Source organism: Meleagris gallopavo, chromosome 2 (assembly GCF_000146605.3).
Source record: "Meleagris gallopavo isolate NT-WF06-2002-E0010 breed Aviagen turkey brand Nicholas breeding stock chromosome 2, Turkey_5.1, whole genome shotgun sequence".
Classification (NCBI taxonomy): Eukaryota; Metazoa; Chordata; class Aves; order Galliformes; family Phasianidae; genus Meleagris; species Meleagris gallopavo.
In genome coordinates this window covers 19,122,775-19,148,344 of record NC_015012.2, presented here as the reverse complement: position 1 = coordinate 19,148,344, position 25,570 = coordinate 19,122,775, and the positions used below count along the sequence as shown (strand labels likewise).

The following is a 25,570-nucleotide window of genomic DNA, read 5'->3' as shown; positions in this document are numbered from 1 at the left end:
TAAGGTATTGAGTCATTTTTCTTTCAGAAAAATATTTTTAACATATCAGTTAAGAAGCATAAAAAATTTCTATCAACTGAAAGGATAAACACATAATTTCATTTCTGCTAATCTGGTTGGATAAGAAAGAATAAAAATAATAGGTATATAGGTTAGACATCATCACTTTCTGTAGTTCGCTACAGCCTTTTTCTTTCAACCGCAAGGGAAAATAAAAAAGTCTCGTGTTGAAGGCAAGTTCCCCAGTAGGGAATTGACTTTGAATACAGTCTCTCTTTCCTATCATCTGACATTTGGATCATAAAGTATCTCACTTATCTGTTCTATTTCTCTGTTCTTGGCCATCTCTATCATACATGACTGTATAAATAAAAATTATTTGAAAGACCTGCGCCAGGACGTACTCTACTGGTCTCAAGAGATCCTTTATTGTTCCTATTTTGTCCTGTGGATTTGGAAGTTAAGGTCTTTGGGATATTCGTATATGTTTTCCGTTTCAGAAGATCTGTTAACTAAACAAGCTTCTAAATCTATTACACTTCTATTTTCAGAGAACTCCAAGCCTACTATACCTTGGTCTTTTTCCCACCCAGAAGTTCACCATCCAAGTCTTCAAATTTGGAGAAGTGCAAAGGGCAAACCAGGTTGTAAGAGCAGGCTAGGAAGCAAATTAAAGTATAAAAAAAATTTCCATTAATAGCATTGATGACAGTCATGTTATGGAAAGTGCTCCTTAGAACAAAGGACAGCATGCTATGTAACTGTCCTAGACAGTCCTGCATATACAGGATTTACTTGCTGGTAATAAATAAGGACAAAACCCACATAATTTTTTTTTACTCAGGTTTGGACTGGAAGAAAAAGTTAAGATATTCCATAGATTTAAAACAACTAACCAGTGTTATCTCTCAAAATGCATCAAATGATCAAGAAATAAATAAGAGGAAATACAAGGAACTTGAACAGAAAACCCAAACTTTTTTGGAAGCAAAGGTACTCATTGCTGTGACAAACATCCACATTTAGACAAAATATCCTGAATGGTCTTAAGGTCTCATTCATCACACAGAAGATGGTCTGACACCCTCAAGTGTTTCACTTCTCTTTTAAAGCTACAGTCATAAGGCTGGAGCAGCTATAGTAACAGTATTTTATTATGAAAACATGTATGGTACATTATCTACCATGTGAAGCAGGCTAACATTAGGAAATGAAAATTTCCAGCAGCAGAACACCCACTAGTTATCCAAAGCCCACTCTGCAGAACCTTACAGATCATTCTATGAAAATCCCTGGACAAATCAGTGTCAGTCTTTTCTGCATCTTTTCTCTCAGGCATAAGTGGAAGTGGAATTCTCATTTGAAACCCCCACATTCTCTCTGTAGATAAATTAATGCTTCCTTTGTATGTTTGAGGAATAGTTTCCTCTGCACGAGTGAGTTATGCATCAGCAAAAACTAACAGGGGTTGCAATAAAGGTATATACAAGTTAATGGAAGCAGTCAGAGCTGGATAAATAAGGAGCACTATGAAACACTTTCTGACACAGGTGCTTGCCCAGCCAGGAACCCATTAGCACCTTGTCACAAAAGCCCCCTAGCACACAGAAATATGAATTTGGAAGTCACTGAAACCAATGGGCATACACAATTAAGTGACCAATGAAAACCTGTCATCTTCTCTTCTTCTTTGGAACATAGCCAGAAATGACTGGTGGGAGGAAAAGATAATTGGGAAAGACCTCAACTTCTGATGTTTACTGGCAGGGAAAAAAAAAAATAAGGGGAAAAAAAGCCACATAAAGGGTAGGAAGAGAAAGAGTGTTTGGTAGGAATATCTCCATTATTTCTATAAGACTGTTACAAAACATACAGCCTAGCAGTGACTGCTGATCTAGCAGGATCTAGAGGGAAACACACATTTCGTGACATTTTCATAAAAAGCAAGTTATGAATTGCCTGCCAAAGAACCAACATCTCTACCTTCAGCCTCCCTCACCAGCAGCCTCAGCATCCCCTAGCTCATTTCATCTGCTGCAGCTATGGTTACCTGGGTATGGTTTCTGTACCGCAGTTCTCCTATCCCTCCACTTCAGCCACTCAACAAATCCCAAGTCCTCCACCTTCGACTCCAAAGCTCCCCCATAGCATGAAGGCTGCTTGTGTCTTGGCTGTCAACAAGTAAAGTTAAACTTTCAGTCTAAATAAAAATACACTCAGCTAGGTTTCTGGACGGAAATCTCTTTGGGTTTAACTCATAACCTTTATCTTCAATATCCATTCACACTCTGTTTAGATCTTGTTTATCCTTTCTAGGTTCTAACAAGAATCCACCCAGGTGTAACTGCATAATATAATCCTTTAATTATGCAGAAAAAAAAGGCCTGCATAAGAAGTCACACACCCACCCTTCCCAGCACACCTCTTCTTACCCTGGTTGTCATGATTACACATCCTTAAATGGGAAACTATTATGGTCAATTATGGAGTAACGCTGTTTCCAATGCAGAGCAGAGCCCCATTGTATTAGACATTGTGTAAGTATCATAAAATAAGGCAGCCCTCAAATTAAAGAACTTCTGGCAAGCTTGTCCTGCAGAAGACTCCTCTGGCATTTGCTGCCTAAGACAGGGCTCTAGAACCCCTCCACTGTTTATTGTATGATAAACAGAGAAAAAAACTCAAGAGAAAACATACATCTAAAAGTAAATATCAAGCACACCTAGAAACACATTTAACAAAGATTTTTAAGGAAAAGCTGGACAATCTCTGTGATTTTCATGGGCTCAAGAGTTTCTTCCCCTAGATTGTGTGTGCATGTTTACCACAAAGCACCAAAATATGTGGGAAATGGATCTGACAGGTGCCTGAAAATACTCCAGTTTTCAAGGTTTATAAGAATGAAAGGCCCAACTCCGACAGGAACATAAGCCAGCAATAAATGCGAAGAGTCACCTTTCATGAGGCCACTGTGAAACACGTATGCAGCCAAGATGCCGTGCTTGCTTCAGTGGAATAACTTCAGTAACACGTGCAGATTGACATGCAAATAAACCTCTTGAAATTGCACCAAGAGAGGTGGAGAGAGAAAGACAATCTTGATTAAAATTTTTTGAAGGACACTACTACGAGGTGCTTAGTTATGATCAGCTCAACATAAATTATCATATAACCCATTTCCAATGAGAATGCAATATGAGCTAAATTTTACACTGATTTACAGCTTATGAGGGCTTCACTGAAAACCCTGCCTGTTTCACAACTCCAGGTCCATACAGAATTTAGGATTGTTTTCTTTCATCAAACGTGTTCAATTGTGTATTAGGAGTGGAAGGTCAAAGAAACAGCAATAAAAGGATTTTAAAGAGAATGTATCATCCCCTATAAGGAGATTATGACCCCTTTGCAAATTCTGAAAACTGTGTTCAGCTTGCCCTAAACTGATTGAAATGACATCACTACAGAAACAGTAATGTAAATTTTGGAACGGAATATGATAATGATCGTTCTGTCCAAAGTATTTGTCTGATATTTTCAGAGGCTTGATTCCTATTTTCAGTAAAAAGGCATCTACCTGCATGAAGCCCATTTCATGTGTATGTCTAGGAAGGACAAGTATTTGCCAACTTAGACAGCAACAGAAATGCATTTTTCTCTTCCTATTTTAACTCAACTCAAAGGTACTGAGAAATCTTTTTTAAAAAAATCCCACAGACTATAACATCATCTACGTTCTGGTCTCAGTTGCGGCACACAGCCAGAAAAACAGCAGAAATTGTGATTTATTTGTATTAGTGTAAATGAGATCAGTGTCTAATCTCACAGCTGCAACTGTATGCCAAAATGAACGACTTGCAAAACTGTATTTTACAGGATATCCCTTTTAACCATCAACAGCTACAACAAAAAGATTTGGATTTTCGGAAGTACTTGGGTTTTGCATTTGGATCTTGACTTCAGAGATTTTTGTTTGTTTGTTTTAATTATTATTACATGTCATTAATCTGTTCAGACATTATCTCCCTTTAATTTTATATGTTGCTTTTAATAGCGTATTTTGAGATATTGGCAAAATAACCCTCTCCTCCACTATTAGCTGCTTTTGTGCAAACCTTAGCGCTCAAAGACGTGTGTGATTAATAGCTCTGCCAGCATTTTTCGTTTAAAAACTATTCTTATTTTATCTCTTTTTGCTCTGCTCCTGATTTTCCGCTATTCTCTGATCCATGCAAAATTCCCACTGGCAGGACCTTCATGCAACCCAAAACTCTACAACTTCATTTCTCTCTGCTTCTTTTCCACATTGCCTCTCAGAAGACTTCATCAATTTTGTTTGACTGGATAATAACCAAACTTAAAAGCACAAATCTACAAGTAACTGAGTGTCGGCTCTCAATGTTGGTTGAAACCAATAATTTAGCACCTTTGGAAGAGCTCAGCACCTTGCCAGATCATAGCAATCTGTTCTGGCAATGATTTTCCCATGACACTGTTTCTCGGAGTCACCATTTTGTCATGAATTTCAAGAAAATAGAAAAAGGTATTTAAGACCACCCACAATCCATCACCAAGCAGATAGCACAGGCTCTATATAGCAAGCATTTCAGTCCTGCACAGGAAGCGTAAGTTACACTTCCAAAATTATTCTGTCATCCCAATGACAATTTAATTATTATTATTTTTTAATCTAGTGTTTCTCGGTTGTGTTTAGGTAGCGATATCTCATCAATATCTCATTCAGGTGTATCAGGGAAGAACCTAGCAGCCCTGGGCTAGCAGCCAAGCTCTCTTGTGAGTGACGCTGAGCACAGATTTGCTCTGCCCCAAGCAGGAGCCAGATGCTGCAGTGGCAGCAAGGGCGCAGGCTGCATCCCAGCAGTGCCACAACACAGGAGCCAGTGCTGAAACTGTGTGCTGGGAGGCTTCAGCTTCCTACTTCTTTCTAATCTACCTCATGAACAAGCCTAGGGCTTTATAGCGCAAGGACACAGGAGTTACATCTCTAATGCCAGCATGATGTTAAGCTCAATGAAAGACAATTGAAACTTTGAAGGAAGAGAAAAAAGAAACAAGGCACAGAAGACAGGAGGTGGAGAGGAATGAATTGCTTAGAATACATTTTTAAAAATACATTCTTGCCAGTAAATGATAGAAATAAATCAGAGGTATGAAGTCACTGGTAGCTGGATTTAAAAGAGAGTTTATGACCATTTGCTAAGAGGCCAGCATAAAGCATAAGCAAAACCAGTAAAAATACAGCTTCAACTAGCAATGATGGTATTAAGCTATGAGAATAAATTCTTTGATTTAAATAAAATTATACTTCTTCAAACAGACTACAGGCAAGTTTAACTAAAAATCTATGCTTTAAAAGCTTTTCTGTCTAACCAGCCAGTGATCAAGGAGGGTAATGGAAAAAAAAATGGGTAAGTGAATTCTGTGACCAGCTGCCACTGAGCTGTACAAATATACGGATATCTATATCTCTGATGCTCACTTGAAATACATCATTTTCCATAGAGAGCAAACCAAGAATTACAGCTTTTGTGTAAGAAATTCCATGAGTATCAACTCCCCTCCCAGCACAATATCTCTCTCTCTCTTTTTTTCCTCCTCTCAACTGGAGAAAATTTTTGGTGAGTTGAGGTAATTAGAAGATCTGAAACACTCTTTTCAGCTTAAACACAGGTGGACTAGAAAGCTGTATGAAGAGGAGCCAGGCTTGGCCTCATGCAAAAGACTTCATGCCACTCTGACAATGCTGGAATGTAGTGTCTGATGCCATTTCTTTCTGTCCTAGAGAAGCTGCCAACTATGACTCCATTTATTAAACATATTAGCAAGGTATAAGTCAAAGAGCACACCTTTTACAAATTCAGTGGCCTGATCGGCATGCCAGAAACACTGTACACTAAGCTGTGAACAACAGAACTAGCCTAACTCATGGACTGAGATAACCCCTTAAACTTTTCGTCTCTTAAAACTTCGGTTTACATTTCAATTAGGTCACAAGTGAAATCCACTTGGTCATGTCAATCTACAGATGACATAGCTTGATCATAAAAATCATCACAGAGCTAAGTACTACTGGTAATCTCAGTAGCGGGCAGCAATACTCTAAATTAGAAACATGTGGGTGGGTTATGTATCTCTACTATCTGCCTTCAGTAATCCACCCTCTGAGGTTTTTTTTATGTTTTTTTTTCATTATTGCTAAGGGAATATTTGAGTACAGCACAGGGCGCTCTGCTCTGGGTGTCACTGTATGAGCAGGGGTTAAATCACATGGACTCAGAGTTACTGCCAGCATCACCCAGCCCATGACACTGTGATAAAAGCAAAATAGTCCAACAAAGGTATACTAAGAAATGAACATGAGTAGAAATGAACATGAAAAACAGAGGTGGCAGTGAGTTCTTCTCACTGAAAGGCTTTACACCCTACAGATGCCGGAGAGATCCTGCTGCCAGCTCTGTGCTTCTTGCAGGAGACAAAGCCCGAGATCAACAAAAACTTTGGTACAATTAATATCAGAATAACTTTTTCTCCCCTTCTTCTCCCAAGGATTCTTTGAATCTGGTTCTTACAACTGAAAGCCAGTGGATTAAGCACTACACATCAAACCTCTGTTAACACCCAGCTTCCCGCAAGGCTGAATCCTAACAACTCTGTTTTCTGCCTACAGTATGTGCAAGCAAGTGGAACCATCACATGCACTGCATGCTAAAGGCCACAGCCTTTGTCTTCTCCAAGTTCTGTCTATTTCAGAGGCTAACATGCTGCAATTAGTCTAATTAATGTGAAACAATGAGCTGTGTTACCACTTATCAAATTGATTGTTCCCCTATCAAAACAAAACAGGCTGGCTTTTTGATGTAATTTCAAGAGATGATTTGAAATGTCATGTTGCTGCAAGCCAATTACCTTATGACTGGAGTCACGGTCAACAGAATACATAATTAGCACGAGTTTGAGAAGGCTGCTTACTGCTAGTATGCTAATTAACTGTCTTTTGTCATAAAACAAAAAGGTTGTAGCTAGGGTTGTGAAATAGGTCTTTTTTATTTACATTTCTTTGCGCTTATCAATGTGAGGCATGACAATGCAAAAGAATGGAAAATTTTAATTCTTCCACTCCGAATTAATACTGAGCTGCAAGGTCAGGTACAGCATTTCAGGCACAGCATTGGGCTACCAGTAACATTCAGTGCTTCCGTGTGTGACTGCACAACCTACCGGGACCGCAGAAAATTGAGCATCAAGTTAATCTACACCAAAGAGGCAGCATATAGCATCCACAACCCAACTGCTGGCCCTTGGTTCATGCCAGGCCTCTTTGCCTAGGACAGGACTTAAGATAGCTGAGTCCTGTCTTGCCAACCCCAAGCTATGCTCTCCAAAACCCAAGGCAGAACTACATACTAGCGATGTTCCTTCTTCTGCTTCAGTGCGGTGCTCTAAAGAATGCTTAACGAGCACGTGTGGGATAGTAAATGAGTCCTGCTTATAAGTAAAAAGCTTCATAACTCAGCTGCTGCCAGCTCCTCTCCGTCACCTCATTTGCATGATAAATCTTGTATTCCTTGGGCATTTGTTAAAGAGCTGATCCTGCATGGCACTGGGCACCCTCTATGCCTATAGGCTTCAGAGGAACGTGAGGAATTCATTACTTTACAAGATGAAGACCTACCTGAAAGAAACTGATCTTAAAATCTGGCTGTCAGCAGCTCCTGTTCTACTCATCCCAACCCTGCAGAACATGTACGTGAGGAGTACAGAGGGCAGGAATCAGCCTGGTGAATCGGCACTAATTCCCACCAATTTAAATTCTGTTTTTCCTTTTCCTGCCTATAATTCCGCACTTTAGCTAAGGTTTTGCTTGGCCTGAGCGACTCCCGAGAGCGAGGTCTGGAATTGCAGGAAGTTTTAATGATGCTGTTTCACTAACAGCTGCTGACTTACAAATCCTCCTATTTGTCGTAAAAACAATTTTGTTTCTCTGTGCATGCTTGGTTTGAACCACTATAGAGATAATTCTCACGCTTCTTGATGGCCTTTAAAAGCAAGAGAAATGCGTAAATCACTTTCCTATAGAGAGAACAAATTAAGTGTTCAAAACCTAGATCAAAAACTTGTCAAGCTTGTTTTTTCTGAGGGCTTCGTTTAAATTCAAACACAGTCTACCCCACGCTAAGAACATTAAAGTTTCAAGCCCCAAAACAACATAAAGCAGATCATTTTTAAAGTCATCACTACTATGAAACCAGTAGGTGTTCTTAAACTATCATCCTGCTTTCTCTCTTCCCATCTGAGCTGAATTCAAGTTGTAATAAAATTAAGTATGCATGTAGGAAGGCTAAATTTTATCTTAAATGATGAAACCTATAACGAACAGGAAAACACTCATTTCTTCTGGTGCTGTCATTTACTAGAATCAACATCATCCTTCCTGTCTTTATTCAGCAGAGAAAACAAAACTAATCCCAATTTCTAAAGAGCTGGCTAATAAAGGAGTCAAGGGATCATTAGTCTAATTAACTCATTCCTATTTTCAGTTTACATTTCATTACACTATTACACTCTTTGAAATGTCATTTTTTAAATACGATGGAAAACTCTTTAACATATACATATTATGCTCAACAAACCTAGGGACATATAGAACAGTTACTCAATTTTAGTAAATTAATAGTTTCTTGGTTTGCTACTAAGCATGTCTCAGCTAAAGCCTTGTTGTGAAACTCAGTGATATAAATATCGTAGAAACACTTCAGTGACACTCAGTCACGTGCTTTATGTTGGTGTTTTCACTATCTGGATGTTTGGTAATATTCAGAGAGATGTCCTTGCTTCCACTTTTTGTGCTTAGTTCATTTTTAACTTATCAAAAATAAGTTAAGATACAGCTCTCAGTTTCTCTTTCTTTCCTTCCTCCCTCTTCCCCCTCTTTTTATTGGGTGTCTTTCTAAAGCTTAAACTAACAAGTCACTTACTGTATTTTAAGTCAATTCTTTAAATTGATTTAATGAGTTCATTTACTGTATTTTAAGTCAATTTTAAAAATCATACCATTTCTGTTAATTAATGGTAACTTCTGTAAGCAGCTGTTTGGAGACTACCAACGTGAGCTAACACTACGGGCTTGTAGGCTTGTACCATTACATATGTGCAGATGCATCTTTATTTAAAAAAAAAAGTTCTTCATGTAGCTGAAGTGTTATAGAATATCTTGTGCACACACAAAAACAAATAGGAAGAGAGACTTGGACAAACAGACACATAAACACACGCTTGTGTACACCTCTTTCCATTTAACGCACTCTGCTACCTATTTACTGGTGAGCAAATAGTTTTTGCTAGGTATTTAACCCAGTAAATCACTAAATGTGCATAATACTACATGTGACTTGGCCACGAGCACCTCTTGGATCACCCACACAACTCAGCCAGAGCCATACCACAAAGAGCTGGCTAACAGCCCAGAGCTTGCCAACATGCATCTGTTCAGCAAAATACCTGTAGAAGTAGGGGGCACCTGAAAAACTGAGGTGGGCACAGCTGGCACTATGGCCTCAGCACTCTCTTTTCTGAATGTCCCTTTATGAGATGTTGAGATGGAAGAGCCATCTGCACAGTGCACAGATACACTCCTCAGATCACTACCAGAATTAGGCTATGCAGGCTGGTGCGCTGCCATAGGGTTCCCTGAGTGAAAACATCAGATGCTGCAAGTTCCTTTTTTTTTTCTTTTTTTTCTTTTAAGGGATGCTAACAATTGCTTACACTGACTCCAACATGCAGGCAAAATAAAGACAGACACATTGAAATGGGAATGAAGCACGACAACAGCTCTTACATAAATATGATCCAGTCATCAATTATACTTGCTGCCACATGAGCCCAGTTATTAGTCATGCCAGATAATAAGAGATCTGAACCCAATGTACAGAAGAGTCTTTTCTTGAATGACTGAGACTTACTGAGCCACTTTTTAATACTTTCTGGTAGGAAAGGGCCCATAGCTGTGGCAAAAATTCCCTGAATAGCTCTACTCTGGAACCTGGAATTTGGTCTTTTGACCAAGCTGGGCCCCCCAGCAGCATCTTGCAACTGCAACAGCCACTAACAGAACAATGAGAATTTAGCCCTTCTGTGCTACAGAAGTGAAGAAAAGTGAGAGAATTCAACCAAGCAGATCCCCTCACTCACTGCTTTGCCACAACCTCATATTTCAAATAACAGGGAGATGCTTGTTGATGGTGGTCTCACTTCTGCTATACAGCTGCTCAGTGTCACCATAGACATCCTTGCACTTGGGGTGGAGCTTTAAATCACCAATTTTGAAAAAAAATGCTTGAGAATATAATTTTTCTTCCGAAATCTCCCTGATGGCGATGCTGATTACCTCAGGAGAAGAGGTTTATTAAGAGATCTTTATTCAAAACTTGAAACTGATGCGAAACTTGAACAGTAACAACCATTCACATGCAGCCATATGTTGCAGGATATGTGCAGCTTGCTTTTGGAATAGCAGCTGTGAAACCCCAGCTCTACAGGAAGCAGAGAGTACAGTGCAATGCTGTCATTTGTCACCAACAATTGCCACCAGCAGGAAAAATATGCCTTTAAAAAGGAGCAGAGGAAGACCGTGAGCACAGAACCTGGGTTGTTTTCAGTGGCTTAACAAGGATTAAACCACATCTGTTAATTAACGTACTTTGAGAAGGCTAATGAAAAATAACATTTCTATCTGTGAAATTAATACATATATCTCCAGTATCAGATTTACTTTAGAAGGACTGAATGCAGAGAGCAGCTGTAGTGAACAAGGCACCTGCTAATGCTCCAACAACACGAGGTGAGCATTAGCTCTCATTAATTCGTGTTCTTGGTGCTATTCGGCATCGTAGCTAACCTGATGTGATGTAACAGAATGTGGCATGCCAGAATGCATCACAACGTGTGCAGCATCATAAAAGCAAACAAGCCCCAAACAACTAAGCTTCCTTGCAGCCCCTGGCACAAAGTGCAGCATTCGTGATCAGATGCCGTCTTACCTTTATTATCAAAGTGTTACACCCTGTGTTGCTGGTTCAGTGGGTATTTTCTCTCATCTGTTTTCTAAACCAACGAAAGCAGGTCAATGTATCTTCATTTAAAAACAAAAGCACAGAATGCTGCTTACAGCTTTGGTTTACGGGAGTGTTTTATTTTCTTTCCCTCCTTGCGTTTTTATCTGATACACCCCAAACCTTCTCTTGTTAGGGTAAGACCAAGGAAATTAAGAAATGAGGAAATTAAGAAATGTATGCTATTATATTAGCAACTCTCTTGAGAAAAAAAAATATCTGGCATGTAAAGGACCCCAAAACACTAGAACAGAAGCAAGCACAATAGCAAAGCTGTGGCACTGCATGCTCCATCTAACAAGGTGTTGAGCACCAAAGCCCAGGGGACTCATGGAACTCTTGCTGTGAAGATTAGACGCAAGCACTCACACAGGACACAGCAGGAATATGAAGGGACATGAAGTAAGCAATCCCAGCAGACAGCCTGTTGAGATGTCAGTCAGGCATTCTGCCTCCACCACCTTTCACAGAGCTAAACATCTCTTTATGTCAGAACAAATTGGGCAACCCTCAAATCTTTTTTCCGTCCCTTGACTTCAATGCAATGAGCGCGGGGAACAGGAATGAGAGGAAGAGCAGGAGGGAGTGTGAGGAGACAGTTCAGCTCAGTTCACGTGAAAACACTGTGACACACTACAAGGCTGTGTGCTGATACTGGCACCTCGCACAATCTTATCGGAGAGGCTCCAGCAGCAGCAGCCGTGCACCGCAGGCCTCCCTGCTCTTCCATTACACCAGACGGCCTCTCCTTTCACATGCAACCCACTGCGTCCTTTGAAAATAAACCCCAACACCAGAGCAAAGGCCAACATTTCCTTATTTATGTATTTGTCACCTTCCCTAATTCTGCTCCTATCTTTCCTCATTACTCCATCCTGGAGCCCCTAATATCAGCTTGCTCCTAGCACAGAGGTATAATGGAAAACACAGTCTGCAGTGTTACTTTAAATGAGTTGGGTTTACTCGCAAAAAATCTGTACCAGATACGTGCCTGTTTTTATTTCTTCCTCATTTAAATAGGTTGAGTGACAAAAATATGCACTGATCTTATTTTTGCAGCATAACAGCTATAAGAAATCTTCCCACTGACCTCCCTTGATGGTACAGACAACTCCATATGATTATTCAGAGAACTGCCTTGAATGATTTTTAATATTTAAGCCAAGAAACATTGCCTTAAAGTGATCTGGCAATTGTCATTCTTAAAAAATAATATCAACAAATAAAAATCAAAAGAAAACAGTTTAACCCAGCCAACTTGAAGCACTCGGTGAAATGACTGGGACAGTTGTATGCAAGAAGAACAAGATTAAGCTACTAGTCCAATTTTAGGTTATGAAAGCACTGAATGATAAAAATATATATATTCTAAAAGTCAGTATTCAAATTTAAAAAAACAAAACAAAACAAAAAACCACCAACAACTGCAGTTTTAAAATGTGCAAAGTGAAAATGTGACAAGAATCAGTCACTGTCAGACCCAGCTATTTACTCCTTAGATTACAAGCTTATTGCAAGCATAATCATTCATACAAAATCAGTCATTTCTAAAATTTCTGTCAGGGCCATACGCCTCAAAAGTTGGAAAATATTAATTGATTATAGGTAAAGAATGAATGCATTACATTATGATTTCATGTTTCCATTTATGACAGTGAGTGTATGATACAGACATTACCAGACCATTTACTGGCCATTACCTCTAAGAAAAGAAGTCTGTACTAAAAAGAAACTGTGCAGCATTTCTGGCATTTGTTAAAGGAAGAAAGCTTTATAAGAAAAAAGAAATAGTACTGATTTTTACAGGTGTTTAATAAAGATAAGCTGAAAAAAGGGTTCCTATTTTAAGCTTGGTGATAGCTAAAAACGCATTCAAATATGTTCAAAAGCAATCTGAAGTCTCCTAAAAATGGGTGTTTAAAAGTATTCAAGAAAACAGTGAAAATGCAAATAATATTTGTCACATTATTGTAGGATATGGGACAAAAATACTCATAAATTCAAAGAACCCTGCTGAGGCAAAATGCATTTCATTTAAATATGACATTATTTGGGAGTCATTAAAACAGAAATAATGTTTATCGTTTGCCTTGTAAAGGTTACATGAGAAAACAGCAAAAGTTTGCCCATAGCAGAATGAGTGGTGTGAGGGACTGTGAGCATAACTCCCTTAATTTTAGTTGTTATAACCATGCCATAGGAAATAAAAAGACTTAATGCAATTGATAATTCATTACAGTAGAATTACTGCAGTAAAAATAACGAGAAAGAACGAACATTTTCAAGCACCTATGTTCAATATTCCTATATCCTTCGTATACATTACAATGTGGCTGATAGTAAAAGGGGTGACAACAGTAACTGTTGTCCTTATATTCAAAATGTGTTCAATCCTGACAAAGAACAAAGTATAGACTGCCTTGTATTTCCTACAATAACTGCTCTTGTCCTTTCATTTACACATTTTTCCTTTTTGTTTCTTTTTGTATGGAAATATAAACCCACCTAGTGGGGCCTCTAGGCTATACAGAGGTAGGCTAACGTACTGGTTTTAATGCAAAGAGCCTGAATCTCTTGATTAAAACATTCAACTTTCCTGAAAAGAGATGTTTTATAGCTTTTACAATGAAAAACCTTCTGCAACTTGAGTTCAGAAGCCTTCCTCTGTGTAGACTTGTATGAGTGTGTATACTCATTTCAAAATCACCAAAATAATGCTGGAAAGCCCCACAGTTCTGCAGTCACCATTTTGAGCTTAAAACTGTCCATTGCAGTCAACTGGCACCACTAACTTCTGGTTATTTGCGCGTGTAAATCAAGGTGTAAACGCACACAGAGACCTTGATTATCCAGACATTCAGGCAATAGCTTGACTACTGTGAGAAGATTTTTGAAGAAGCAATCAGATTAAGCATCCCATTAAATATCTGATGAAGATAAATCAGGTCCTGGCTCTTAAAATTTGATCTTCCATTAGAACCATTCACATTTGTAAAAAATAAGTTGGCTTAATTCCGTCACTGACTTTAAATGCATTCCAGACAGCACTTTTATGTAGTTTAAATCCAGTTTTAAATCCAGATGTAGAAGACCTGACATGAAAACCCAGCCCCCTCCCAGTATGGGCTCAGTCGCTTTTGTGAACATGAATGGTTTTGTCCCTGCACTCCCACATCTCCTATCTTTCAGACAACACGTGGGGCCTTTCCTAAAGCTGTTCTGAAAAGAAAGAAGCCTAAGGCCAGCAGACTTCTGCTGAAGATCTCCACTGGTGACCAGATCCGACTAGCACCACACGGTAACACCACAGTCTGAAATCTTCACGTGGCCCACACAAATTTGTATTCAAGTTATTTTCTTTGAGCCTGAAATTGATCTGTGATGTTCTCTCTGCAGACTCACCATTTACATAATTTGCTGTTACTCCTGCATCACACACTACTCCACTTTGTGGGCTAAATTCTTCTCTACGGAAGCAGTCAGGCGTGGGCTTAACTTGAAGCACAAGAGGTCCTGGGAGACTTCTGTGCTGCTGTTCACACGCTGCACTTAAACATACGCTGATTTACTTTGTTGTATGGCAACCTAAACCTAACAGAACGTTGTGCAGCTTTTAATAGGGGATACACAATGACTGCAAGCAGAACCGGGCTCATCTTCTCATCAGATTTGTACTGATGTGCCAGTGTCTCAAAACATCGCTGCATTTTCATAACAAGGAAGAGATTTAATTTCTGCAGATTTCTGCGAAAAGCAATTTGGAAACTTCGCAACAATGATATTGCTTCCCATAAATGCAAAATTGGTAAAACATCATGAGGCAAACACAGCACATTCGCAATATCATTTTTTCTATCTTAAGTACCAGCATTATTCAAAGACATTACACTGTTAAGTATCCAAATAATTCATTCATTTTAGGAATTGAAAGCATAATATTATTTTGTTAAATTAAGCTCTCTCTTTACCAAATCCCTCTTTTCCACTTACACTGAGGCAATAAAGGTGTCTGAAAATGAGCCTGTGCATAAGGCTTTTATTTTCACTTTCAAGGCTTTGCAACTTTTTGACTGCAATGTGCCTTGTTGCTGAATAGTAAAATGCTTGCAGTTCCCTGTTTTTGAACTCAAAATGAGCCTTGAGCTTCAGCATGGCATTCCTACCTTCCATTGGCAGCAGGAAGGAGCAGGCTGGCGAGGAAAAGCGTCACCTGCCTTTCACTTACTGGCACCAATACAGGACCTCCAGTTATAAGGAAATGCTGATAACTGAAAGTGACTGCTTAAAATGATAGCAAAGATCAAAAGTTCTGACTACAGCAGGTTGAGCTGAGGAGGAGGGGGGCACAGCACAGTAATAAGCACACCATATTAATTGATGAACATCAGGACTTTGTGGTCATTTAACACTCCCTATAAATGTAGGCTTGATAACAGTTATTGATCTCAGTTTTCCTGGAAGAGGATCCCTGGGCTCAGCAGTGAGCAGTTTTGCTTCTCTCAGTTCATAAATACAAGAATAGAGCTATTGCTAAAATGCCACTCTAACTGCTAAAAATGAAATAGGAGTAACATTTCACTGCAATGTCAGAGAAATACAGATGTATTTCCACGGGGGTATTTGAGCAGGTATCCCAAGGTTTATATAGTCTCAGATATCCTTATGGGAAACATCAGATTACCACAGTTGACCCCTGATATCATTTGAAAATATTTCTTTCGCAAAGGTCTGCTCAAACCACAGAAGTTACTGTTTTTATTCAAGTCATTATTGCTCCTTCTTGTATTAATGTGAAGCTGGAGCACCCCTAACAGATGAGCTCAGCCCCAGCAGCTTATGAGGTGGGCCCACAGCAGCCTCCTGCTCAGGATGAAGCCACAGAGCAACAGGAGGTCCTGGACTGTGACATCTCCAGCATCAGCAGTCACCAGAATAGCATCGACACCCACAGTCTCTCTCTCTTTGTCACTCAAAACTTTTCCCATGTTTTCCTTCTCTGTACCCTTCTCATCCTATAGCTCTCCTACTGAGCAGTCAAATCAGAAGCTAACTTCCAAAACATCCTGAGTTGCTGCCAGAAGCATCCAACATCACTGATATAACATGAATTAAAGAAAAAATTATCCCCCTCTCTTGTTCTTTCCACCTCTCTTCCCCAAAATTAGAAGAACACCCCCTACACCTCCTGATCTCCAGTTCAGGTTAGTCCTGGATGTCAAAGGAAGGACCTTAACTGAAGTGCATGTCGCCTCCAACTCAGATTGCAGGAGAAGCAACGCAAGTAGATGAACTATTGAACTCAGTTCTCTGCCTTAAAATACATTACATTGGAATCATTAATGCACGACATAAGTATCCAAAAGATGTAACAGAATACTGAAAAATGAATTAAGGACGTATTGCCATCAACTCCAGCAAAATAATAAAAGTAGAGAGATTAAGAAGCAAGAATATCTTTTTGAATTGTAAAATAGGTTTATAGGTCTTCTAATAACAATTTTTACTCAAACCTTACATAAATAGGCTTATACGATACAAATATTATGTGGGCTATGTGGAAACTACAAGGTCCCTAATCATGTTTAGGGATTACTTGACAGAACAGAGACATTTCATTCCTATTGGACCTAGGGATTACAGCAAAGAAACATCTAATATTCCATTTTTTAATTTCATGCATTTTTTATTTACCTTTAATGATGCTGTATATATTCATCATCCTGAAATATTAAAACAGTATGAAAAAAGTAATAAATTGGTGGAAAATTTAGGGAATGGGAATGCAACAGCACGCAAATCATACACTATCAAGTGCTTGATACACATTTAAAATTACTGCCTAGTACAGCAAAGCCAAATTCCTGGCAGATTTCTGAAGCGCAAAGTCACAATAAGAAGATCAGCAGAACAGACTGAAATAATAGAATATTCATCCCCCTAATCCATATGCAATTCTTTAGGGCTTTTTTTTTTTTAACAATGCATATGAGGTCTGACTGTATTCAGGATTTAAATAAGTTGTCTCTCTCTTTCTCTCACACACACGCGCACATACATACACTGTATTTTTGTTTAAAAAAAAAAAGTATATACAGTTATCATTTCTGCTCTACTGCACCCACATTGACAAGGTTAGCACATTTCCTCACACCTCAGATGAAACAATAGCATTTTAAACAAAAGTGTTAAAAGAAATACATTTATTCATACCATTGAAACCCTCTGCAACAGCACTGTTGGAAGGAGGAGGTCTAGTTTGACTGGGAAAGAGATTTAATTTAATTTTTTTTAACTCTTTCTTTCTTCATTCTAAATAATTACTAGTTAATTTAGAGCAATTTCATATTTAGTTATTGGTAATAAAATTTTGAAACCAGTATTAAATCTTTGAGATCATGCATTTATCTCTAGACAGAGGTAATTTTAGATCTAGTATTGTACAAAGGGAGACGAATAAATCATCAGTTAAAAGACAGATGCTGATGATAATAGTGATACACGTAGGAAATATGCGTGAGGATGGACGACAGTGGGGGAGGGTGGAGGATAAAGCTCCCATTGCCATGCAGGAGCCTACTGAATTACTTTCAAGTGGTGCAAAAGCCACAACTGAGCCACACACAGCAATATGAAGAAATTCATGCCTTGCCAAAGTGATGTACAAAGCTTGGGATCAAGAAGGGCTGCATCTGGCCTTAGATGTCAGCTACTGCCCAGGACTTCAGGTCAGGGCCTGGCAAGGGGGAAGCTAATTCAATCCCCTTCAAATCATGCTCATGTGGTATTAGCTGACATTCTTGCTATTCAAATGGCAAGGTTGTTGTTTTAATTTCATATCCATTAAACAAGCAATATAAAACATATTTAATGAAGGCTTCTATTTTTTGTAAGGAATATGCTCTCTTTGGTAAGAGCCTGCTGTGATTTATGCAGCCACAAAACCAGGATTTGTCTGTATTATGAGAAACATCTACTTACAAGGGTATGTGCTTATTACTACATATCTGTAAGCAATATGCACCTATTACTGGCAGATTTGGGGGGGGAAAAAAAAGACAACAACCTAACAGCCATACTGAGCTCAGCAGGAGCACTCCAACAACACCAAGACTAAAACACACCCACCCTGCTTAGGTATTTTACAGACACAGAAACAAAAGCAGAATCCTTTCCGAGAAAGGATTTTATGTGTACTCATGAGCAAGGAGTTGTGAGAGGAAACAGAAAATGAACAAGCATCAGAAAATATGATAAAAAAAATCAGGGCCTGTTAATGCAATGAATTTTGGAGAGAAAGACTGATAAATTCTCTGCAGAGTTGCACTGAACAAAATCTGAATCTGAAAACTATGATGGTTTGTGGCTTTGCTGCAGACTTACCACATTTAAAAGAGAAGCAATTAAATAAGGATGCAAAATACCACTTATTTTCTTTAAATAAGGCTGTAGAAGGAGGTAGAGTTGTATGAAAGAGGAATAAAGTGCAACCTCTGAAAATTACAGTATGCTTAAAATACATGTGGCTATTCTTCCTTCTGCTATCATATATTAACAGGACATAACACTAGTCCAAATGATTCTTTATTTTAATGCAGGAAGCTTTTGCCTGTGACGAAAACTAGAAAAGAACAAGAATGCTTTTGCCCGAATTTCAGAAGTTTGTTCCAAAACAGAGCTACTAAGCTTCTTCTGCACACATCTGTAAAAACTGTAACCACTTTTTAGCGTGAGGAAAGAAACTACTCCTTGTTCATGCTATTCAGATAAATGTCTCAACCACCTCCTTTAGAAAGCTTCTAAGCAAGCAACATGAGACATATATTTGGAATATGAAAGTTTAATCCTACTCATTAAAACACGACAAACTTATAATTAACTGAGAATGGAGTCAATAATGAGAACATCCTTCATTGTAATGATGTTGGTACTATCAGCTTGTAATATGGGAATACACCACAAGGAAAGTGAAGTGTAATAGGGAAAATAACAACTCAGTTGCTAAAAAAAAAAAAGTTTTATCACTTTGCTCCAATCTTCAAAGCATAAATTTTAAATCCTGAAAAGTTACATTTTTTCCTGTCATCAGACAAGATAATACATTACTGTGTTTTCCTGTGATGAGGAATAATTCAAGGTCTTACATTGCCTGATTAATCTCACAACCAATATTTAGAAAAGGTTTCTCTTTGAGCTAATCAAACTTGACAAAAGCAATCTTCAAACTATGCCACATTCACTGATTTGTAAGATACCTCAAACTTGTGTTTTATTAAGTGCAGCTTAAATTAGCAACAGCTCTAAATCCACTTGCTTGTAGCACCTGCTGAATCTCACAGGCAATGCATGAGGAACATAGAAAACATACAGGTCAAAATTATTAGGACAAAGTATTATTTTTCTTAAAAAAAGGATGCTATTCTAGTCTGAAGTCAGCACCTAGCTGCATCTCCACACTGACTTTATGATGTACTTTTGGAGAATATATGCTGCCAGCATTCACTTTACCTTTGCTTCTGGAACTAAACTGCCTTGGCTTTACTGGATAACTTCTGTCCAGTGATTCTTCCAAACAATGCTTATTTTTATACAGTTGAACCTGTATAAGGTGTACTCATTTCTCTACGTATCAAAGGTGTTGGCCTTTTGGCTTGACTGGGCGACGAGTGAAGAGGAATTGTCTTAGGCTGAAGAAGTTACATATAAAAGTAACAAAAAAAAATGGTCTGGTTTTTATTAAAACATAAAAGTAAAGCACAACAAAACAAAGCTAGCAGGTTGGGCACATATGTTCTAAGGCTTCCAGCGCCACAGATGTATCACAAGGCCACAATTCCTACATAAGAGCACTGTCACCGTGGAACAGCTGCCACCACGAGTGCAGCTACCTGGGAAGCGCTACAGCTCTAGCAGGGAACAATGTAGGAGGCATGTAAACACCTTCAAACTCCCTTTTTTAATATTGCTACTTCCCTTCTTTTTGTGAATGTCCATGCATATGTGACCAGGATTTTCCTATGGTTTGGGAGTCTGAGTTTAGCTGCACAACACTCTGCACCAGAAGAGATTATTTAATTAGGGCAGCAGACCAGAAGGACAAAAATTACAAAGGTATAGCGTTAGTTCTCTATTGCAAATACTTAAAAAGAAAATGAGGCTTCCAGCTTTTTCTTCTCTTTATGTCATACTTAAGTTCAGGATAAATCTCCCTATAAATCTCTTTCTGAGCTACTAACTCCCTTTATTTCTTCACGGTTGTGTACAACACAGACAATGACTGTTCAAGTGATCTAATATCATACTTCATTAACAAAGACTCACACATATCAGAAGTTGCTAGTATAATCCTTTTCCAGACCCAAGGAAGTATAACCAAATATTGGGTAACACACTCTGAGAAGACTATCAGTGAGTTTCTCTATTTGTTTATATAAATGGGCCAATGCTTTAAAGTACTTCAGAGCACTTAACCAAAGCAAACAAGCACTTGAACTTTAAATATCTAGCAAGAGGAGCTATTGACAAGTATGACTTTACTTAGTAAATCTTAATATCTTTGCAAACTTGAATTCATAGTCTCTTCATGAGCAGAAACAGGAGACTCTTATCTCAGCCTCAGCTCTACTTCAAGCTCCCACACAGTGAGAGGGGTAAGCAACTGTGCACTCCCTTTTCATTTCTTTTTGCTTCAACTTTTCCTAGATGAGCACCCTGGGCCCACAGTAGTCTTCAGAAAGCTGTTTCTGAAGCTGAAACCAGAACATTATTCTCTCTCTCATTTGCTCTGTAAAGTATGATTTCTCCATCTTAAAGAACTTCCTTTTCAGCACCTTGCTACCAACAGGCACCAAAGCATCAATGATGGAACACATCTACCAAGCGCTCTCTGAATAACTCTCAAGAGGTGAATAATGCTGTGGGAATAGCTTGCTACTCTCAATAAGCAAAAGCATTCCTCTGGTAAACAGCCACGTGGTAGAGTCAGTTTGAGGTCAATCTTTTTGGTCTTCACGCTTGTGAAACACTTCTTAGCTACTGCATTATATACAATTAGAGTGCTCATTCCTTAGCCAAAAGATGATCTGATGTCCATATACGTTTCCGCTGAGAAACCAGCATCCAAAGAAATGGTCATAATTAGTATTCTGTTGGTTTAAACAGTATTTTTTTTCTTTGAAACATTATGACTTCATGTAGGTCAAGTACCACACAGCTTCATAGCTGGACTCTGCCAAATCCGGTTTGCTGTACCTGAGCAGCTGCACTCAGTAAGGATTTATGTGTTTTGAGGACAGGTCAGTGGCAATTTTCAGAAGGATAAAACCATCAGTATACACCAGGTCATCCCAAGCCCTAAGTTTGCACTGAGAACCACGGAGGCTGCACTTAAAGCAAGCCCTTCCATCCAGCAGCGGGCTAAAATCCTGCAGTACATTTCACTTCTTATTTCTTTTTGAATTTGTTTTGCACTCAACTTACTGCACATGTCTGTACAGTGCAGGAGTGTGTGTCTGGAAGGTGTTTCCTTGTGCACCCACCTGCATGAGTGTATGCACATTAAGTGAATTTGGAGGCATAGCCTACTAAAAGATTTGCACTGGCCAGACTGGTAACAAAGACCCCTCAAAATCTATTTTACTAGAAAAAAAAAACAAGCAACAACACAGGAGAGATGCAGTTGAACATATGAACTACTCAGTGATAAATCTCCAGTCTAGATATAGTTCCTGAAGGAAACGGCTTTGAAATTTCATTGAAATACCCTTTATTTTATAAATAGATTTTAATAAATAAAACAGCTGAGAAATTTATGTCTGGGAAAGAAAACAACCTTTCTCAAAGTTTATGAAATAATATGTCTGTTTCTTATCATTTCTCAAGAATCCTGATTTTAAGCCCAGGTGTCTACTAGCACATGCTCTCCAGAGTTGATGCAGAAGAACACACAGTTTTAATCAAATTAATATTCCAGAACCTAGTTCTGATATTATCTTCTCCTCATCCCCCCAAGTAAGTGTTTTAGTTTCTATAGAACTATTTCTGCTCCCTAAATCTTAATCAAAAGGTGAAACTGGAATTAAGGTTATTCTTGGCTGCTCTGCTCATGATACACTTCAGTCTACTATGTGAAACAAGCTAGATTTGGACATACTGAGTACACATCACCATGCTTTGACAGGAAACTGAAAATAAATAGAAACTAGTACCTTTTTTATTCTGTTAGTAATAGAGTGCTCACTTACTTAAAGAAAAATTCTTATTAGTGAATGCATATTTGAAAGATCAATCAAGTCCAACCAGAAAAGCAATACAGCATACTTTTGGGTACAAATATCCCAAATAAAATTCCATCTTAGAACAGTGATAAAAATATGGTTACGACAAAAGAAAGTGTAATTCAGTTTTTAACACACTGTAAGTAACATGATGTAATAATTTAGAAAGCCTTCTATGACCCCAGGTTTTGGTAGAAATGAATTAAAGGGCGAAATTGAAGGAGAAAAACTTAGACAAAATGAACTGAAAGAGCAAAGATAAAATCAGTGGAAAAAAAACAATCAGACACAGGGAAAGTACTGGTCTACTTCATTCTAATAATAGAGTCATCAACGGAGTATCTATATGCACTAACACCTAATTTGAGCATCCTGAATTCTGATCCTGATTTCCAGAGATGGCAACTACATATTAAAAAAAAAAACTTAAATTGCTCATTACTAGAAATAGATTGATTTGCATGAGAAAGTTAAGAACTAGATTCCCATTTTTTTTTAATGAATGTTAAGATCATAGACTGAGCTCTCAAAGTGAGCCCTAACTCCCAGGTTAATGTTTTCCTTATGTTGGTAGCAGCATCACTGCCCCTGGGAATGGTACTGTGTGGGAGTGGCATTGGAGCAAGCCCAGCAAAAAATGGACATGGGCTTTGGAGATGAGCATGAGAACCTTGCAATATCTAAAAAGGGGCTATAAAAAAAAAGGGGGGGACAGAATTTTTAGCAGAGTCTGTTTTGATAGGACAAGGGGAAATGGTTTCAAACTAAAGGAAGGAAGATTTAGATTAGATAGAAGAAAGAAGTTTTTGCAATCAGAGTGGTGAGGCACTGGCACAGGTTGACTAGAGTGGTGGCAGATACCCCATCCCTGGAGATGTTCAAGCTCAGGCTGAATGGGGCTCTGAGCAACCTGATCTGATGTAGGTGTTCCTGTTCATTGAGGACACCTACAAGGAGTTGGACTAGACAATATTTAAGAGTCCCTTCCAACTCAAACAACTCTGCAATTCTATAACATGTAGCTCTACTCAGCATTCAAAGACAAGCAGAGAAACATCGGGATGGGAGAAATCATCAACAGTAAGAGACTGAAAGATACCTATGTTAGTCTGACAGCACGGTGGGTTTTTTTGTTGGTTGTTTTTTTTAATCTTTTTTTGCTGGAGTGTACTAAATTTGATATAAGTAAATGACTGAACTAATATACAAGATAATTTGCTTGTTCAGACAATATATCGAGGATCTAACAGTGTTTTCCCACATTGCCAACTCCAAAAATTTTGTTGTCAGAATTGACATCCCCTGCATGCTACAGGGGAAAATTCCCAATTCAGCATTTTTGTACGTTAGCACTTTATCCAAACACAGTTTTTCACACTGTTAAGAACCACCGCAAAGTTCTTACAACTCATGCATTGACCACTGCTCTGCAGGAGACAGTTTTTGTTGTACCGGATAGTGGTTTGTCACCCTCTAGGAGAGGCAGCCACCATGATCTTTCTCACCTTTCTTTACTCAAAGGGTAGTGAGGCAGTGGCACATCTGCCCAGAGAAGCTGTGGTACCCCATCCCTGGCTCAAGGCCAGGTTGGATGGGGCCCTGGGCAGCCTGAGCTGGGGGGTGGAATTGGGTAGGCTTTAAGGTCCTTCCCAACATAAAGCCATTCTATGATCTGCAAGCGTGCAGCACATTTTCTTGTTTTAAATGTACTGCTCAATCACAGCTGCCCAAACACAATTATTTAGCACAAACTTCTAAACCCCTCCATCCAACCACCCTGGGCTCTAGAAAAGTTCAGAAACAGGACCCAGATTGGACAAGCTGGCATATAACAGCAATTCATACTCTTTCTCTCCAAAGCCAAACACCAGAGAGGTGAGCAGCATGCTGCTGGCTATGGTCTCCCACCACCCCAGCTCCTGCCTGTGCATTCTGCCAGAGCAGTGCACAGGAGAGGGCGCAGATCCCCTTCATCACTCACCATCCTTTTCTAGTCACATTCACTACGCATTGCACTAGAAAATCGTAACGGTGTTAAAATATTTTGGCAGGATTTGTTATGGCCAGATCACTCACTTCCTTTGGGACACACAAAGCCTCCTCTGGCAATGAAACAGCCAAAATGTCAGACAAATCCTATAGAACAAAAAAGGGTCCGTCAATGTAGAGTTTAAATGAATCTCCATTAAATGTAAGCAAACAAACAAACAAAAAAAAATGCATAACAAAGATATACACACATAAAAAGAAGCAGTCTAGAAATAGTCACCTTTTTTGTTAATAAAAATTATTTTTGTTAATAAAAAAATGTTTTTATTAACATTTCCTTTTTTTACCCTCCAGAAACTTTTTAGCAGCATTCCAATGTATTCCAATGTATCCAGGTGCTATTAGAGCACAAGCTCACTCCAAGCGTTACCAATTCGCAGACAGATTAGAGGGCACATTAATAACATAGTTAATATGAAGTGTTTAGAGCCTTTACGTCGGTGACAAATACGACTCAGCCAAATTTCCTGACCATTGAGGCCACGGAGGAACAATTTGGTAGATTTCATCAACAGCTCTAATTATGTTCCTGTCAAGTCGAGAACAAAGTAATCCATAACTGGGGGGCTGCTCAGAGACAGTGGCACACAAGAGTAATTTATGCCCAAGACACAGGGCCCTTGTTGTAGTTAGAGAGCACAGCGCCTGACTAACAAGTGGCTTCAAAAACGAATTTATTAGGGAAAGCACAGCCCACCAAGTGCAGCCTCATGGGATGTTACAAGAGAAGGACTTGTAGCCAGCCTTGTCCATGCCAGCATCCCAGTTCGTGCTCTCCCCAAGCTCCATAGGCTCTAAAACGCAGGGCCTGAGCTCAAAGCATCACTAAGCTGGGAATGGAACTCCAGGACCAAAAATCATGTCAGTCCCCAGAACAGAGGCTGCACCACAAGTGCCCTCTTGCAATCCTAGAAATAAGGCACTAATGAAACACGCAGAGGGATTATTAGCAATAGTGAACCAAAGTACTGCCATATACCACACATCTCTTACCACAGCCCATCTGGGAAGTAGGCTGAGAAGAGGAAGAGGAGGCAAAACAAGGGAGAAGCCGTCATGTAATTTTGAGTCATTTTCCACTGTGATCTATATTGGGATGCAGCTTCTGTGCTTTAAGAA

The 25,570-nt window shown here is 39.0% G+C and overlaps 1 protein-coding gene across 3 annotated transcripts in view; it reads right to left on the bottom strand.

Annotated features, from left to right (window-relative positions):
- The window catches only part of ESRRG (estrogen related receptor gamma), a 372,309-nt gene that overhangs the window by 202,917 nt on the left and 143,822 nt on the right, over window positions 1-25,570 (bottom strand). Inside the window, exon 1 of one of the 3 annotated variants that reach the window (XM_010706700.3) lies at window positions 24,479-24,538. The exons of 1 other annotated variant lie outside the window; for it this stretch is intronic. The gene's annotated coding sequence lies outside the window, so the exon portion shown is untranslated. Of the gene's footprint in view, window positions 1-24,383; window positions 24,405-24,478; window positions 24,539-25,570 lie in introns of those variants that run through there. One more of the 3 variants, XM_010706704.3, reaches the window with a different exon arrangement.